We start from the raw sequence: 20585 nt of genomic DNA on the forward strand, positions 1-20585 counted from the left end.
ACTTTAACCCATTTGACTTAATGCATCAAAGTAACTGCAATTTAATGGTAATAGTATAGCAAATTATGATGAATAGCTTCACTTGTATGTTTAAAAAAGTTCTATGTTCACATGTTTATTCTGGGTATCAGAATTTAAGCAATTGTTAAAATGTATGAATGTCTTAATATACTAATTACAAAGCAAAAAAATAATAATTCATGGGAAACATATCTGACACAAACATTTCTCTAGCTATAAAAGACTAAGTCATTGCTGAAATAATTGTTAAATAATTGTAAGAGATTAAGATGTTTGAATTAGAAGCTTTCTTCCTTATATTTCTTTTGTGATCTTTAAGAACATGATTTAAGTCATTGCAACATTGATATGCTACTTTGTACTTACCAGTTTGCCCGACCTTTCCCCTTTTGTGATGCGTTCCAAATCACATCAGCCTGCATTTATTCCATTTCCAGTGTTCTGTCTCTCACCACTGCATTAGGTACAGATCAGGGACCTGGTCAGGGTGCCATAAATAAGCAAACAAACAGGTGATGGGCATGAACAGCTAGACTGTTGGAACTTCTTGCTGCTTCAGTGCAAATGCAGCCTATTGGCTGAGCTCAGTCACAAGAGAGGTCCCTGCTTCTGGTGCCTTGAGGTTACACCATGCTACTCTCAACAGAGACACATTGGTCTTTCTTCTTTGTCTCCTCTGTCATTATAGTGCCTCATTAACTTACTTGCAATAAAAAGGGTTTCTTGCTGTAAGGCGGTACAATTAGAGATCCAGATAATAGACTCGAAGCAGACTTGTTGGGAGGAGAGGTGAGATTTTTCTTCTCAGTTATAGCTTTGCAAAGTTAGGATTATACTCTATGGTATTAGAAATTAGCTGTATATCTTCCAGATGATGAGCTGGCATGTCTTATGCAAAGATCCAGGCACAAAGGCAAGGAACAGTGAAGGTTCTGTTGCTTTTCATTAGCTGTGTCCTCAACTTATCACATCTATAGGTGAGTGCTTATATCTCCTGGGAGTACTGGGAAGGCTATTGCTTCCAGCTGGTATTATGGGATGGCAATGTGGAGACGGGCATTCTTGTGGCCACTTACTTCACTGGTTGGGCAAAGGAAACTCCCTGAAAGTGTCTGCCCTCAGTACCCCTTGCAGTCCAACCCCGCCATTCTAAGATTATCCTGTCAGTCACCTATGATTGATAAAAGCACCTTCTCTGTGAGCTTTACTCTTGTGCTTTAACTATGCAAAGATGATCCATTATTTCTTATTTCGGTCCTGACATCATTGTCCCTCAATTGTCAACAGAGTTTCCTTCCTCTTAGGTAGTTGGTGAAAGGTCTGAAAGCCTGAAGACTGTCCTTCCTCTCATTTCACTCATGCTGTGACTTCTCACCTTTTTGAAAGCTGATCCATTTGGTTGTCTTTCTAGCAGCTGGCTCCCTCCTGTTCTTTTTATTTCTCTTGTTTGCTTTACATATTAGAAAGAAAAATTCTTTCCACATTTTTTGAATTTTTGACATAGAGCAGAGAGCTGAGCAGGAGCTGGTTTTCAAATGTATCTTTCTAAATGCACAAAAAATAAGAGCTCTAAGGGAACACACAAAAAACAAGAGCTCTAAGGAAACTGCAAAATTTGCTTTTAAGATTATATGTCTGCTAGGATTGTACCTGCTGCGTTTCCAGGCTGTAAATAAATGCTAAACTAGTAGTTATTTCACCAAGATTTTAACTACAGGCTCATTTGCTTCAGTGAAATTCTAAGTGAGACTCATTTCTGAAATGACTGGTAAAGTGAGATTTCAAACTCTGTATTCTAAGCAAATGGTATAGCCTCCCAAGGCCATCCACCATCTGCCAGCTATGTGTCTAAATTGCCACCACTCAAATCCCACTTCAGTAAACAACATTAACCAAAAGGTTTGCCTTGCTGAATCATTTTCAGGTCCTGAAAAGTGGCCCACGTTGACATTCAGTATGGAAAAAAGGGAAAAAAAGCCATAATATTAGATAAAGGATGACCAACATTAAGTAATTAAAAGAAGAGTATAAGGATTAATAACAAAATTATGATATATAGGCTTATTAGGAATTTACTTTATCTGTAGCCCTGGGGTTAGTGCTTTGTTACCAGGCTGAATTCTCAGCACAACATTGTCTCGTTTTTTTCAGATAGCAAAAGTGAAGGAATGTTAGCAACTTAAACTCACACAGATGGCAAATGGCGGAACAAGGACTTGAACTCCGGCCTGCCTAAAATGTAAAACCATGCTCTTTAACAGTGGCCTTCTTTATCTGGACTGGCCACTCTACCTTTCTATATTATAGTTCACTGGAAGAACAACTTTAATATGAAAATGTTCATGATTATACAAAGTGCTAGGTAGTCTTACAGTATCAAAAGTGTAAGAGTTGCAAAGTCCATCTGCAATATCATAGATGGAAGAACACAAAATGACCATCTGTGCACCGGAGGCTAGAGGCTGTACTCAGGTTCAAGAGCCTGAGCTCACAGGAGAGTCTTGCTTGAGTGTGTGTGAGAAAGCTGAAGGGTCTGTATTGGAAGACCGAAGATTCTACAAGAATTTTGGAGATGATACCTGGAGGGAACAGTGAAAACCAATTCTTCTCTGAGGAATAAAGGGAAGACTTCTGTTATGGCTCATGTCTATATGTCCTCCTAAACATTCATGCTGTCAAAGGTGGGGCTTCTCTGAGCTGGCTGTATCTGAAGTAGGGGAGGCTGGGATTAAAAGGGTGTGATTAGTGAATTAGTCCACTGATTTTTCTGACTATGGATAATGGGAAGCCCCACCCTGAGTGTGGGTGACACCACCCAAAGGGCAGGTAGCCCGGGTGGATAGAAAGGGATAGAAAGAAGGCAGGCTGCTGTTGCTTCTTATTCACTACCTCACTACCTTGTTGTCTTCTGCCTGCCATGGACTGTTTATTTCTTTTCTCTGATCTCCCTCCACCATGTCACCCTGCCTTGGACCCAGCCAACAATGAGCTGAAACTTCTACACCTGTAAGCTACAGTGAACCTTTCCTTCTTTAGCTTTAGGTTTTGGGTAGTCTCAGCATCGAGAAAAATTACTAAGACAACTTCCTTGTTTCTCTTTTTATTCTGTCAAGGCTACAAGCTTATTTGTTATTGCCACTCACATTAGAGGCAGTGTATCTTCCCAGCTCAGTTTGTATAATGCACAGATATACCCAGAACTTACTAATACACACTACCCTAACTTACTAATACACTACCTAATACACTACTACGCTAACTTACTAATAGACTCGACATACTCGAACTTTGGCTCTTTCTCAAATCATGCTGACATGTCACAATTCTCAATTGCTTTTCCCTGAGTGGATAAGTATCCTCTGAGAAGCTCATTAAAAATGGAAAACCACTGCTTTATGATTAGGTTTTGATTCAGAGGTTCAAATGTAGGTGCCAAAGAATTCTGACAGGAGCCACAATTTAGAATTTCCATTATGCCTCCTAGATTCTGGATGTGTATCAGATTACAGAAATGTTCTGTAGATGCTTGCTATGGACTAGAGAAAGAAAGCTGGGTTTGGGTTAAAGAGAGGTTGGCAATGTCCAAGTAAGCTGGTTGAGGTTATTGCTCTTCAAATCCATATAACTAAAATCAGTAGCACAATTTGTGCTTTCTGTATCTCTTGGGGTTGAAATGGAGGTCAAAAAAAGACAATGTAGCAAGAAGAAGAATGAACAGGATAGAGCTGCAGATGTGCATCTACTGCATATCAAATATTTGTTACTGTAATACTACTCATTTCATGTGTCGAAAGGTACCTTCAGTGGTCTATTTACAACTTTGATCAGTCCCATTTTTGCCATTTCTGTACAAGTCACACCCTCTCCATTCACATACAGTGCCCTGTTCCTAACAACTAGCATCTGTGACCCTTTTGGAGGCTTTTCAGGGACATCTGAGGCTGATATACCTTTTGGGGTTACACCTATGGAAGGAAGTCCCCTGTCCAAAGCCAAATATGTGTGCAGGTCAGAGAAGAAAGATTGCTGGCTCAGGCTGAGCCAGCTCAGAGGCACAGCTTACCCTTCAGTCTTCCTTTGCAGGGTCAGGGTTCTGAAGTTTCTCCTGAGAGCTCATCTGTGGTGTCGCTTTGTACTTTTTTGTCCTATCATGCCCATTTCTTTATGGATCTCTCCTAGAAACCCTTCCTTCAGAAAGTACTTGACTGAGATCTTCTTAAGATCTACCAGAAAACCCAACCTCTGGATTTTTGTCCCAAAGTCTAAAAGGTCTTCTATCTAGAACTCAAAACATAAACTCTCTCACCAATGCCCCTTGTCTCTCTTCTCTCTGAGCCCAAGATCATTTTCAGTTTGTTGTGAAACAAAACTTCATGTCCTCACCTTATCTGATGTGTTTTTTAAATCACTCAATTCATGAAAAGGCTCTGGGAAGATGTAAAGGTCCAGGACAAGGCCAGAGATGTGGGCCATTGCTTGTTGTCTTCCCTATCTGTTCCCTAAAGCAAGAATGGAAGAGGGAGAAAGAAGACAAATGACCTGGAGTGATACTAATTAATATCTCCAAAATACTATACCACAATGGCTTTAAATTCTTTACTTTGTGGCTTTTTTATTTAGTAATTTTCAGTCATCAACATTTTGGGAATGTAGGTTTCCAAGACCCACCTTCACCACTATCATCTTTACTTATATTTTCCTCTTAAGTTTCAAGAAATGGGGCCTACATGTGTAACTCGATGATTTCTGATACCTCTCTGATTCTCTTAGCCTGAGTTGGATATGGCCTGTTGGGTGAAAGAACAATGAAAATTCTTGAAATTACTCAATGAAAAACTGATATCTCTGACCTCTGGACACATGAGTCTTCGGGCAACTAAATCAGCCTTTCTGCGCTTAGGCTATTTCCACTTGCCTTATTTCTTCAAATTTCACTTTAAAAGTATCTTAAGAATAGAAACTTAAGCTCAGAGTTAGTATATCCTTTTTCCTTGATATTGAGTGGTGATAGGCCCAGAATAGCTGCAAGAAAATATTGCAAAGAGGATATTGACATGGTGATCTTGTTATGGATGTTACCCATTCCTTCATTCCATATACTTAGAATGAATCAGTTTATATTGTTTTGCTCTTCCTTTAAATAAAATCTGAATGATTTTATCATCTTTCAAGCATCAAATCATCTTAATTTTGACAAATATTCTTATTGGCATAGGATTTCAAACTCCAATCACCAGAGTATTGTAAGAAAGTCACTTTCATGTTTGCAAAAGACCACTATGAGACTTTGTGAGTAACAGAAAGACTCACTGTACACCTCTTACTACTGCCTGGCACAATCTGTGTGAGTCTTAAGCACCTAGCTTAAAGTCAAAATCTCTAAGCCTTCCAACAGCTATTTCAGCTACACATCAACATACAATGCAGATATAAAACATTTCTCATGTCTTACTTTGGGCGAGCCAATTCAAGTTTCTTAATTACTGAGGCAACTGGATTTTTAAGCAAAACTAAAATTTTATGGCTAAAAGGATTTGAAAAGGAAACCTGACATTGAAAAAAGAGAACGATTTCCAATGTAAAGAAAAGATAAGTAAAAACTCTACAAATATTGCTAATTCAGGGCCTGTGGCAATAATCTACTTAAAACTTAAGAGGAGGAAACACACAGCCCATGGATAAAGAAGGTATTAAAACTTTCAATTGTACTGGATTATAAAAGGCAGAATTGTGTTTTGGAAAGTCTTCAGTAAAGTTGTCAACAATGGCTATATGCATATAACAGTATCTTGGAATAAGAAAATTATTCCTATGTTTGTATTAAAAATTTGTGTATGATATTTCATGTAATCACAGTTGCCTTAATGTTTATATGAATGGTACAAGCAAAAGTGCCAATATACTTAGTAGACTAACACCAATTCAACACTTTGTGTCTTTCATGGCTGGGGATTTGGCTCAATGGAAGAACAGGAATCCTTGAGTTCGGTCCTTGGTACCAAAAAAAAAAAAAAAAAGACTTTGTCTTCAAAATTTCATACGACATACTTAAATTATCCAAAAAGTATAAAGTATGAACTCCAAAAAGTTTAAAATATGAATTCCTTAAAAACAGTTTTTCTTTGTTTTACCAATGTTGGAGATCAAACTCAGGACCTTGTGCATGCTAGGCAAGCACTCTACCATTGAACTACACTTCCATCTCAGAACAGTTTTCGTGTGTGTGTGTGTGTGTGTGTGTGTGTGTGTGTGTGTGGTACCAGGGATCAAACTCAGGACCTTGTTTGAGCTATCTCCACTGAGCTATCTCCCCAGTCCCTCAGGACAGTTTTAAAAGGAGCACTGGGACACACCTTCCTGAGCCTTGGAATGTGGTTGTATTGTGCTGCTGTCAGGCCCTTAGAGTCTAAGGACACAATCACCATTGCCTCTGTTTCCTGAAACTTGGGGAAATTTTCAGAGACGGCAACAAACTTTTCAAATTGAAGCATCATAAACACTCTGATAGTTCGGGTTTAAAAAATAATTCAGAGAATATATGCAGTGTGTTATTTGTTGAAGCTGTACTTCCGATTTGATTTGAAACTGTCTCATTGCTGTTTATCAATAAAATTTTGAAAAAAAATAAATAAAAGATATATAATGTACAGATACAAAAAAAAATAATTCAGAATTGTTGGGCTCTGTAGTGTGACTAAGTTTTAGGGATGTCATTATCAATTGATTCTGCTTCCATTGTTCTCTTTGTTTATCATACACAGTGATGTATGATAGAAGATATCAAGATCTAATCAAAGAAAGGTGAATTTATTTCAGTAATACAAAGTACATATTCTAAGTGATAATGGATAATTATGGGAGAGCAAAATGATAGTGAAAGTGGAAATAGACATTCTCAAGTAAAACTTGAATTGGCGACCTTTTATACTTTGTAACTATTTGGTAGAAATAATTTCTCTTTAGGGACAAATAAGGACGTGAGCATTCACAGGATGGCAACTACAAAGGTGAGGATTGTAGTTTTATTATCTGTAGAAAAATGAACTACAGGAAACAGGAGAATGGAACATCTGTATGCTTAACATTCTCTACCTTAACTTAAAAAGTAGGTTAATCAACTCATTTGTAATAGTGGTTTACTGCTTTACTGAACTCTATTACAAGAATGTGTTTACTGCTTTTGTAAGTCATTGATTAGGCCCATAGTCTCCCTGTTCTATAAGAAAACAGAATATCTAGTGTCTGTTTTCCTTAATTTATGAACATATCAAAATCCAATTTTTATAATAATATTGATAATGGAAACCTGTTTTCTAAATTTTTATTAAAGCCAATCATTGCTATGAATATAACAGAATGCAAGGTTAATCTGGACTTTGGGATTTTTTAGAAGTGTGAATAAACAGACATTTAAAAATATAACAGGATTGACATTGTGTTGTCCTATGGCTGTCTTCACAGTCCTTAAGGTCAATGAAACAAGATTTTAAAAAGCTGAGGTTGTCAAATGATTATGTGACTATCTCCTTGAATTTATAGAGCCAGCCTTTCTCTGACATGTAGAAAAAGGTTACCCTAGAGAGAATTAACATTACCAGTGTCAACTATCACAGGAAAGATAAATTTCAGGAAAGGAAATAAACTCTGCCAAGAGGAAATAGCTTGGGAGCTGCCTGGGAGCAGCTGGGCCAGAACTGACACGTAGAACACTTGGAGGACGTGAAGTAGGCACTGAATTGCTACCACTATGCAAAGACCAACTAGATGAAGCCTGTGCAAGTTCACTGGGCCCTCTGGCATGGGTCCTGGTGTGTTTGATTTGTCTCTGTTGTATTTTCCTTGTGGATTAGTTTTAATATCTTTAAAAGACAGCTTCTTTTTGGAAATATTGTTTCCTTCTTGCTTCCTTTCCATGATGACATTTATCATAGCTAAGGGAGAATAGAGTGCTGCAGATGGGTCACACCACCCCAGGTCCATGCACTTGCTTCAGTTAAGCCATGGGGCTCACTGTCTGCCCAGAGTTGTGTCCCAGCTGTCTCCTATAGCCAGTTGCCTTCTGCCTTTACTGTGGTTGCCAACCTACAGGCTCAGTGCATCTTGATCCTTCCATAGTCCTGCTCTCCAGGGCTTGAGCTTAAAGTAAGGGAGTCAATAGGCACCAAGTATTTTTTGTACTCATGCAAATGCATTTAGTCTTCATAATCATTTAGTCTTCATAACAGTGTGGAAGTCCACAGGGACAAATATGATCCATGGGAAAAATGGAAACCAGTGAACAGATAGACACTTCTCCCTTCCTTTCCCTCAGACAGATGGTTGGGTACACACTCCCTTGATCTGTCTTCCTTAAAGGTATCTGTGGAGACAAGAAACTTGCTTGTTGTTGAGCTCACTAACACTCCTGTTTGTGCTCCCTACTCCTGCTTCCTTGGAACTTCATTTCCACTATCAAATCCTGGTATACCAGTTTGCCCTCAGCATCTTCTTTGTAGCAAAACCAGGCAGGCATGATAATCCCAGAAGTTCATTGTAAGAAGGAGTAGATGAAATAAGAAAGCTGAGAAGATAGGAAACATAGTCAAAATAAGAGCAGGAAAACTCAGACTCTGGAGCCAGACTGTCTGGATTCAAATTCTGCCTCTATTACTTATTAGTGATGAGATCTTGGGCAAGTTATTTGGCCTTTTATGAATGATTTCCTAATCCATAAAACCAGATTAATAATAGAACTTTCCCCCACATTGTTATGAAGACTAACCAATTAAGTTTATAGAACAGCATCTAGAAGATTGTAAGAGTTATAGTGATAAAAGTGTCTAAGTATTAGCATCAGCAGCAGTTTATTTATTTATTTATTTTTAATTAATTAAGTTTATTTATTTATTTGGGGGGGGCCAGCTCAACCCACCAGGGGGCGGGGCTGGCTGACATGTGGTGCTGGGAAATTGAACCACGGTCCCCTGTGCTTTGCTAAGCTTGTTCTAAGTAGGTGCTTTAGACCACTGAGCCATCTCACCAGCCCAAGCAGCAGTTTAAAGCCACAATCATGGTAGGAGAATGAAGGGAAAGGCAAAAAACACAAAAAATTGGTCACCAGTACCACCCTTAATTCTGTGGGGCTGGTAGTATAACTACAAGATGACCAAATGGCTTTGGGAAAATGTAGTAGCTTCCCAGATTCCTCAGACAGCAGGGGCAAGTTGAAAGATTCGTCAAGAAGCATTCAGTTCAACATGTAGTGTAGCTCCCTACAGTATTTGTGAGTAGCAAGACTGTGTGGCCTGGCTCTATGCAACCTGTATACATCACCTGGGGACTCCCAAAGCTCCATACTGGTGAGAGCCAGGGCCAGGGAGTAGATGCAGTATGGTGGTGTGAAGCATTTTGAGAGAATGAAGGTGGGGCAGTTGAGCAAAGAATGTCAAGTCGGACAGGGCCATGCTAATACCATAGTTTAAAGGCCAAGCAATGCCAAGGATAACAGCTTTAATTCCTGGTGGGAGCAGGATATGATCAGACCACATCACACATTAGTGCTGAGCATCCACTGGCACCAAACAATGAGAGATTTGTTTAGTTTTGTAATGCTGAGGATCAAACTTGAGACCTTGCATTTGCCAGGCAGGCACTTATTATGCTGAGCTATCTCCTCAGCCCACAATGAGTGCATTTCAAAGGCACATAATCATTGTTCATAAAATAAGCATACAGGTGAAAGACACCTGCTCTCATCTTGCCTGCAAAGTTAGTGCACAGATACCCACATGGAGGAAGGGAGAGGAGGAAGGGGGAGGGAATATTTAAGAAAGAAGAACTGCTCCTGAAAAGAAGTACATCTCTGAGTTGACTAAATTTTTACCTGAAAGGTCTATTTGAAACTCAAGTAACTGAGCTATATTTTCTTGGAAATTTTAAGCTTAACCACCCCCTCATCCAACTCCATTACAGAGAAAAGCTATAGTGTCAATGACATCAATGATAGACCATAAAGAAAGTGACATTATTTTTTGTATATTAGAAGAACTTTCAGACATAATTGAGGATTTAAAAGGCATCATTGCACAACTCAGGTGTGTACAGTGTTTATTTCAGACAATAAAATTCCTCAGGGATATAGCATTGAATTTTAAAATCTTTATAATTTTAAAATCTTTCATTACCTGACTGTTAACCCTTGAGCCTGCTTCCATTTATTATCATCATAGTTCTGCCAAAGGAGAGAATGAGGTGAATTCCAGATATTTAATTTATCTCAAATAAGAAAAGAAGAGAAAGGAGGAAGTTGTGATCATTCAAAATGGGCAGTGCATTCTGTTCAGTTCTCACCAGAGTAAACAGTACATAGTCTTTAAGGTCAAGCAAGTACAGAAGCTCCAGCATGAATAATTAATAGGGATGTACAAGATGTCAGAACTCACATTCCTAGGATTTGCTAAAATACAGATAAATTGGAATCTGACAAAAACAAATTGTGTTTAATAACCCTTAAAAATGTGATCCATGAAGCATTCTGTAGTTCTTTGGCTGCCCATCATCCAACTTCTTCTATCTTAATTTATAGTTGACAAAGACTAGTAAGAAAAAAATGCTTGAACTTCAGTAACATAATCAGTTAAAAAAACCACTTACTTTATCACATATTTAATGTGCTTTCACATATATGTATATGAAGGATATATATATATATATATATATATATATATATATATATATCTTTCTAATTTCTGTTTAGGGATGACACATAAAGCATCATTTAGTTTCAGCTGAGAAAGCATCTTCCAGAGTCAACCCCTGTCTTCCAGTTCCAGTGACATGGAATGAATTATCCTTGTGAACTTTCTTCCTTAAGTAAAAAAGATGGGTGATGGAAACTTCCCTCACATAGATCAGAAAACTAAAAGGCCCTCGGGTACCTGGAAAGCAGACTCCTCAAGAACAGATGTAACTCTATCCTGGACAAATTATGCATCCCAGGAGAAATCATACTGCTACATAATTGTGTATTCTTAGTGTTTTTACTTACCATTTCTCTTTGGGGCTGAGAGCAAAGAGTCATCTCCAAACTTCTCTATAAGTACATGATATATATGATTCATCTGTCTTTCTCAGATAGTCCACATAGTTTCTTCCTTCAAAAATAGTTACACCCAATGAGGGTTCAGCCATACATGTCTCACAACAAAGGAAAGAAAACATGAGTAGCATAAATTATGTTAAAGAAATATAAGACAAGTAGTCTCATCCCACTGCCTCGTCCACAGGGACATCATTATTAAAAGTGTAAATAGCATTCAAACTTAAGTGGGTCCAAACTGTTTTAACATCTCTAATTCCATCCAAAGTTCAAATGTTTTTTTCTGGTACTGTGTGTGACAAAATCATTAGAATTGCATAATTTTCACAGCCTTGATACAATATGCAAAAAATAAGTGATTCCCTTTTTATCTCAAGTAGTTCACTTAGACTTTAAGAAAAATGGTGTCTTGGCTAAGTGAACTATCGGTATATTGTTCTTAGAACTTTCAGGAATAAACAATCAAAATCTATAATCCAAAAGAAAGAAAAACTATGAGAAGAAACGTAGGGTAGAAAAGAAAGATGAAATATATTTTATAGGTTATCAAGCACTGAGTATAAGCACTATATTAAAAGTAACGTTTTTTTCTGATAAAGTTGGAACCCCCAATCACATAGGAAATGATGCATTATTAATTAAATGGTGCTGGAACAAATTACCAATCATTTGTGTGACACTGGAGCAGCTCATATATAATACAGCACCAAAATAAAGTTCAAAATGAATTACGGATTTAAACATAAAAGTAAAACTATGAAACATTGAAAGGAAGTAAGAATGGTGATTTATGTAATCATGTACGCCGAAGGCCTTTGTAAGGATTATACTAAAAGCAGAAGCCATTTTTAAAGAAATATTGTTCAATGTGGTCATACAGAATTTGAATTTATGTGCATATCAAAAGTTCACTGTGATAAAAGACTTAAAGAAATATAGAAAATCCATGAAAAATATACGCACAGGAATAGAATTAAGGTACTGAAAAAATATATGCACAGAAATAGATTTAAAGTACTGAAAGTCACCTACAAACAAATTTTAAAAAGTGAGAAGTCCAGTAGGAAAAGATAAATAAAATGAAAAAGTACTATATAAAAGATAACACGAACCAGTCTGTAAACATTAAAAAAATACAGAAAGGTATAATAATCAAGGAAATACACATTAAAATAATGATAAAACATCCTGTTTCATCCAACAAATTAGCAAAAATGTTTTTAAAGCTAAAATTCTGGGGGTTGAAAGTACTTAAAAATATGACCTCTCTGAGGAATACAAATTTTGAGGCAATAATTATGAAAAATCCTAGAATTGTTCTGACTTTCTTTTAGAACAATCTTTTATAGAAAATTACCCTTCTCATAGATAAATAATAGTATCTTATTTCTCTCTTTGACAACTTTTTTTTTAATAAAACAGAGCTTATGCTGCCATTTTTATCCTAACCTTTCCTACTTGCTGTTTTTCCCATTTCAAAATGTGATAATGAAGAATATTTTTCTATCTATATGTTGCAAAGTGTCCAAGTATGTTTTCAATTTGTTTGTATTTATTTTTCAATATAAAAATGTTCAGCTTCGGTATGATTGCATCCTTCCTTATATTTTTCTATATTTTTCAATTCTCTTTTATTATCTATTATTTTTAAATATATTATTTTATTTTTCAGTACAGGGTCTCACTGCACAGCTTGGAGTCATAATGATCCGCCTGTTTTCAGCCCCCAGTGCTAGGATTACAGGTGTACGCCACTACGCCCAGTCTCAGTGGCCAGCTCAGCATACCTGGGGGCAGGGAGGGTGCAGCTTGTGGTGTTGGGGATTGAACACTGAGTTTTCCTAAGCAGATGCTTAGTGTGCTGAGCTATCTCACCAGCCTTCTATTTTTGTTTTTGATTTTGTTTTGGTGTAACAAAGGATTGAACTCAGGCCCTTGCACTTGCCAGGGAAGTGCTTATTCCACTGAGCCGTCTCCCTGGCCCAACAACTATTAAAAGTTCTTACCAACCAGCACAAGTAATAGAAATACTCATTACATATTATTTTTTATATATATGAAAAACTTCAACCATACATAAAAATTGAGAAAACAACACATAGGCCAACCCAAGTCTATGGTTACCAAACATTTATACCTCTGTTGAATTCATTCTCAATTCTGTTTTACCAGATTTCTTTGCTAATGTATTTTTAAAATAATAATATAATATAATAAAAATAAAAATACTATATATAGTCAAAAATAATAAGATAGAATACTTTAAACCAATTTTATACCACATTACCTTTTCAACATTCACTGTGTGTCTCTAGTTTTCTCACAAATCCACATTACATTCAAATATCAAGAAACATTAACAACTCTTTGGTTGTGTACATCTCACAAAATTGAATTTCCTTAGGTGACTAAAAGATGCCTTTTCATAATGCAAAATTCAAATGATCATCTAAAATCTGTGCATACTACTTTGAATTACGTGCCTCTTACACTGAAGGAAATCCTACCTTTTTATTTCCTTTCCTTGCTATTGAAGTGTAGCAGAAACTAGATCATTTATACAAAAGAATGTTGCAACTTTCCAAAAGTACTATCTACTTCATTCTGATTTACCTCATTCTTCTCTACATATAGTCTCAGTAAATTTTTTCCCATAATTTTATTGATAAACAAATAACAATGAGACAGTTTCAAATCAAATTGATAGGACAGTTTCAATAATTAACACACTGCATACATTCTTCCTAGTGGTTAATTGCTGTACAAGATGTGGACATGATATCCTATTTACAAACACCATTAGAACAAATCACTCTATTCATTAAGAGAATGTAACTATATATCTATCCTAGCCACTTTGAATACACAGATACAAAATGGACATTCATCTGTATATCCTTTTTTTGTTAAGTTCCGTAGTTTGAAAATTATAGGTGTGTTAACTCAGCAAAATATTCTAAAAGATTCCAGTAGCCCATAATAGTATCGGGTCTTCCGCTTGTCTGGCAATGTCAGAAATTGTTGACCTGAGTCCCCTGCAGCTAAAGTTAGCTCTTCAGGCTTAATTAGACTTGAGTTTAGTTCTTGGTTTTACCTTTTGTTTTACAAGACCTGTTTGAGCATTTCTACGTACTTCTACTATATGAAAGTTCTTTAAGGAGACTAATAAAAAAGATTCAAATAAAATCAGAGCTAAAAAGTGGTAATGGGGGGCCAGGGAGATGGTTTAGTGGAATAAGCTCTTTCCTGGAAGCGCAAGGGCCTGAGTTCAATCCCTGGTTCCGCCAAAAAAATAAATAAATAAAGTGGTAATTGTACAAATACTACTCAGAAAAAATGAGTAAGTTCCTGGAAAAATATATACTATTTATACTTGATCATGAAGAAATTGAATATCTGGGGCCACAGACATACCTCAGCTGTAGAAGCACCTGCTTAGGCAAGCACAAGGATTCATGTTTGATCCCCGTACCACATGCTCTGCTGGCCCTATCCCTGGCACGCCTAGCCAACCACAAAGACTGAGGATGGTGGCATACTCCTTCAGCCCCAGAGCTGAGGAAGCTGTGACAGAAGGATTACTATGAGTCTGAAGTGCACGGTGAGACCCTGTACCAAATAATTCATTTAAAAATTTTGAAAAAATTGAATATATGAATAAACTTATAACTAGGGAGATTAAATCAATAATCAAAACCTCTCAAGAAAGGAAAGTCCAGCACTGGATAGCTATGTTGAAGACTATTGAGAAACAGTTAAGGAGTTAATATCAAACATGAAGTCTTTCCAAAAAGAAAACCTAAAGAGCAGAAAATACTTTCAAATTAATTCTATGATGCCAGTAAAATCCTAACACCAAAACTAGAAAGAATATTACAAATAAAGAAATATCTGTAGTATCTGTGATGCAGAATAATTCCACAAAACGTTAGCAAAAACAATGGCATGTCAAAGACAAAGTGATATATCATCTCACTCTCACATGATAAAGTAAGATTTATCTCTAGGTAGAAATCTATGAAAAAATCCGTGTGGTATATCACATTAACATGATGAAGGATAAAACAAAATTACCCCATCAGATACAGAGAAAGCATTAGAAAAAATGACAAAATTCTTTTACAATTAAAAAAATACTTAACAAACTAAAAGTAGAAGGAAATTATCTCAACATAGTAAAAACCATATAAGAAAATCCATTGCTATGGCTCAGTAGAATAAGCACTTCCCTGGCAAGCGCAAGGGCCTGAGTTCAATCACTGGTTCTGCCAAAAAAAATCTATTGCTAAAATCATCCTCAATAAGAAATGAGTGAAAGATTTTCCCTTAAATTTAAGGATGAAACAAGGAAGTATACTTATTCTCAGTATAGTGCTAGAAATCCTAGACAGAGCAATTAGATAAGAAAAATGAAATAAAAACCATCCAAATAAAAAGGAAAAATTACAATTATTTCAGTTCTCACATGACATGATCTTAGATTTAGAAAACTATAAAGATTAAACATACACACATACACATACACATACACACACAAATATATACAATAAATAAGCTAATGGGCTAATGAAAATCAGGCTTTTAAAATTTTTCTTTAAAGAGTAAAAACAAAAGAAAAATAAATAACAAAAACAAAGACTGAAACAGAGCAATATGCAGCAATACATATAGTGCAGAATTTCAAAACAAGAATACAAAATTAACTCAGGACCGTGAGGTGAGGCAGGTGCTTATGCCACTTTAGCTAGCTTTCCAGCCAAAATCACTTTTAGTTTTTCTTACTAATAATAAATAACCTAAAAAGAAGTTTAAAAAATTATCCCACATAACATAAAAAAACCTGTGCATAAACTTAAAGTGGCAAAAGACTATACACTGAAAAATGCAAAATATTGCTGAAAATAAAGAAGCCACAAATAAATGCAAGACCATCCTATGTTAATAGACTGGAAGACTTACTACTGCTAAAATGCTATTGCTATTCAAAGTAATTACAGTTTATATGTAATTTTTGTCAAAGTTGCAGTGGCATTTTTACAGATTTTTTTTAAAAAAATTCTACAATTCCTATGGAAATATAAAGGACTTAGAATAGCCCAAACCATCTTGACAAAGAACAAAACTGAGACGCCTCTAATTTCTTGATTTTAAAACATAAAAATCTAAATTAATGTAAATCACTGGCATAAAAACAGACATATATAATAATGAAAAGAATAGAGGACCCAGAAATACACACACATATATACAGTGAACTGATCTTTAACAAGTGTGCCAAGAATATAGAACAGTGGGAGACACCACCAAATGATGTTAAGAAAAATGTGTATCCATAAGCAAAAGAATGAAATTGAATGACTGACTTATACACAAATTGAATCAAATTAAAACAAAACAGATGAAAGATTTAAATGTAATATCCAAAACTGTAAATAACACAGAAGAAAATGTAGGGGGAGACTATTGACATTTGTATTAGCATTGGTTTTTGGACAGGACCCTGAAAGAATAGGAAACAAAGACAATCTGTCTTAGTTACTCTTCTCTCATTGCAGGGACAAATACCCAACACCCAAAATGAAGGAATGAAAGATTTATTTAGTCCAGAGTGGAGGTTTCAGTCCACACTCAGATGATTCCAAGGCAGATTGGCACATGGCAGAGAGCAGCCTCTCATGGAGGCAGCAAAGAGCAAGAGCAAAGGAAGTGGCAGCAGCTCAGGAAGCTAGCTAGCCTTTCTCTCCTCCTCACATTACAATGCAGAGTATCTGCCCCAGGGCACTCACACCCAGAATCCCAGCATTCAATCAAGAACCAATCACAACTGCAGAAGCTGCCCCATGATTGCAGGAGGCTTTGAGGAGATAACTAGACACAAACCAGAACACCAACTTAGATAAGTTGGATTGTATCAAAGTAAAAGTTTTATGCACTGCAAAGAAAATAATCAACAGAGAAAAAAATTCAATCTGTAGGAAAAGAAAATACTTGCAAACCATATACCTGATGAGTTAGATAATTAAAATATATTAAAAAATTCCTTCAACTCCATAGTGAATACCTAACCTACCCAGTTAAATTAAAACTGGGACAAAATATGAATTGGAAATTATGGAAAAAAATCAATTGCCCAACAGGTATGTATGTGAAGGAATGCACAACGTGATAAATAACAAGGTAAATACAATCAAAATCTCAGGTCTTCATTTTGCACCCATAAGATAGCAATTTTTTTTCTTAGATAAACAATTTGACTACTAGCGGTGAAAATGTAAAAGTCACAGTTCTTGTGTTCTGTTGGTGCAAATGCAAAATGATAACATTGATATAGAAAAGAAAATGTGTGGAATTTTCCTTCCAATAAATAATAACACTATTATATATGATACAATAATCCCACTTGTGGGCCAATTACCCAAAAGAATTGAAATCAAGGTTTCAAAAAGACATTTCTACCCACATGTCTATTTTGCAGCATTATTCACAAGAGGTGAATAAATTCTAAAGGTCCACTGACAGAGGAATTAATAAAGAAAATGGTTATGCAAATAATTTTATTTATATATAAATATTATTCAAGCACAATACAAAGATCGTATTATGCTCTACAATACTGATGAACAATGGGGACATTGTGCTAAGTGAAATCAGATGATCAAAGAAAGACAATGTGATTCTAGCAATCTACAGTGTCAAAAGTAGTCAAAAACTTCATGGAAGCAGAAAGTACAATAGTAGTTTCCAGCACTTAGTGAGAAAGAGGGGAGGGAATAAGGAAGAAAAGAAGGAAGGAAGGGAGGGAGGAAGGTAGAGAGGGTGGGAGGGAGGAAGGAAGGACAAAAAGAAAGACCAGGTATATGAGGGGAGTCCTTCACAATGGGTGTGTACTTCTGGCCAGTCCCCTAAAGCATCTTAGAAGATACTGGCATATTTAGAGTCATCCTAGCTGGCCTGAAGTTATACCATCACCACTGAGTTTAAGAGGACAAGAAAAAATTATTGAACAGATCAGAATAGAAACTTTCTAAATGGGATAGAATCATTATTAGGAAAAAAATTGAGAGAAAGTGTCAAAAACAGTCTTCATTTTTTTTGTTTCATTAGAAACATTTTTATTCATTAGTAAACTCCACCAAAATTTCTTTAAGACACTCAAAACAAGTATCCTGTGATTCAGAAGCTGCTTACTGCATAGCTTTAAATGCTAGCTGGCCACATTTCAAAACCAGTACGTATTCTTACCAATAGTAAAACTTAGTTTAAATTCCACTGAAACCATCATTATGATCAAAGAGGTCTTCCACACAAAACTGTGCATAGTAAGTTTTTGGCAGCTAATTCAGAGTTACAATAAATTCTGGTATTACAGGCTGAGCATTAAACAAAGATGGAACAACTGGGATTGAATTTCCAAGCATAAAGTTCTGCTCTCGTCTCTGTGCTTCTTAGCACCTCTCCCATCCCACATCCAGTGAGTATGCTTCCTCAGAGCTCAGCTGGAAAACTAGACCCCTGGTAGCTGAAACACTAGACATAGAGAGCAAAGGGTAGAAATAAAATACACCTTTGAATTTATCCGTACAATATTAAGAATATATTAATTGAAAACTCCAAAGTGTACAAAGAAACTGAGGCTGCCGGTGATGATCCATAAGACCCAGTCCTGCACAACTCCTAACTGGGATATTGTGAAGATTCCAACATATAAAACTAGGGGTTTTAATACTGGAACGATATTTATCATGATGTCATTGAAACATCTCAAAAATAATTGCTAGTATTTCTATCATTATAAACTTGCATTGCCATTGGACCAAAGGGAAGAAATTTAACATAGATATAGACTACTTTTTTCCTTCATTGACATGGGTTGCATATAAAAATCTATATAATTAATTTACCTCTCTGGAATGTTGTAGTAGTTTAGCAATTAATACTATAAAGTGTTTGGAAAATCATATGAAATAAATATACCAACTCTTGTATAAAAACTTCCCCTGAATAGCATCTTCAATACACAATAATGTAGCCTGATTTAATTAAACAATACAAAGTTAAATAATAAAAAGCAGAGGAAGGAATAAATTAAGAAGCATAGTCCAGGGAGAAGGGCATGTTTTCAGATGAGATTTTAAAAAAGATGGTGAATCAATGAGGCAGAGAGACACTAGAAAGCGGTTTTACTTGAGAGAAGATAGAGACAAGGTCTCTCCTTAGACAATCTGCTGCATTCCCTGGTACCTAATTATAACATTAAATGCATCAGCATCGCCAATAACATGAACGTTAATGATAATCATTGCTGAGACACAAAAGAGCACTTAATTACCCTTAGGGAGAATAAATGCCATCATTACTGAGAATTGTTGAAGTCATAGAAAAGTTGAAAAATGTAATAATTCATGGCTGGCTAACACTGAAGATCTGTGTTCCCTTTCTACAGTTTAAAGTTGTAATTGGGGGCCCTGATGTCCAGAACAATCATTTCCTTCCATGTTGCCTCTAAAGGGGACCAACAGCTTCTCTGGCTGATGGAATTGTGAACAGAGATGACATATGTCACTTCAGGCCAATGTACATAATCAGCAGTTATGCTTTTATTTTAATCATTTTTCTTCCCACAGTCTGGCCAAATTTAGAGTCTATTTGGTAAAAATGATGGCATCAAAAGAGTGGACAGAGTCTGAGCCTTGGAGTCCTCATGTGAAGAAAAACTCTGGAGAGTTGTCCATCTTGCATCACCTCCATTGGACCAGGCATAAATGAGAAATACAGTTTATTTGTTAAACCACTGATGTTTTAGAATTGTTTATAACATTTCTAGCAATTTATTAACATTAGTGTGATAACATATGTTTAATTTACAGTATTTTTACCCTAAACACTATTTATAATATAAAAAACAGGTATTTAAAGTTATGCAAAGAATGGAGTGAAGGGGCAGGAACAGAAAAAAAGTTGTAGTCGGAAGAATATATATGCAAAGTGGAGAAGTAAGAGAGAAACACACCAAGTTGGTCAAAAAGCTGGAGAGAAGAGTTAGACAAATGTTTATTCTTAAATACCAACAGAAGTCAAATAAGTTTTGTTGCCATGGATTACTTGGGAACAAGGATATCATAACTGTCTACAGTGAAAGCAATTTGCAATTAGTGTTGGTACAAAGGATAGCAGAATGAGTGAAAACAGAAACAGAGAAAAGAAATCTAAAATATGTTTTTCAAAAACAACAGCAACAAAAAGAAAGACATAGAAGGGTAGTTACAGAATCCATTGGGATGAAGGCAGTATTGTTTTGTTTTGCTTTCTTTGGTTTTAGGGTTGAAGTAAGTAGTAAATACTTAAATGTTACTGGAAATGCCTAAATGTCACAGAAGGATGGTGGTGTAAAATTTTGGGAGAGCTCCCTGTGAAGCTGAGTCTGTTGAAAGACTTTCCTTGGGCCAGCCAAATACCTCAGCAGATTAAAGCACCTGCAAGCAGGCAT

The sequence above is a fragment of the Octodon degus genome, unplaced genomic scaffold, assembly GCF_000260255.1.
Source record: "Octodon degus isolate 3935 unplaced genomic scaffold, OctDeg1.0 scaffold00152, whole genome shotgun sequence".
Classification (NCBI taxonomy): domain Eukaryota; kingdom Metazoa; phylum Chordata; class Mammalia; order Rodentia; family Octodontidae; genus Octodon; species Octodon degus.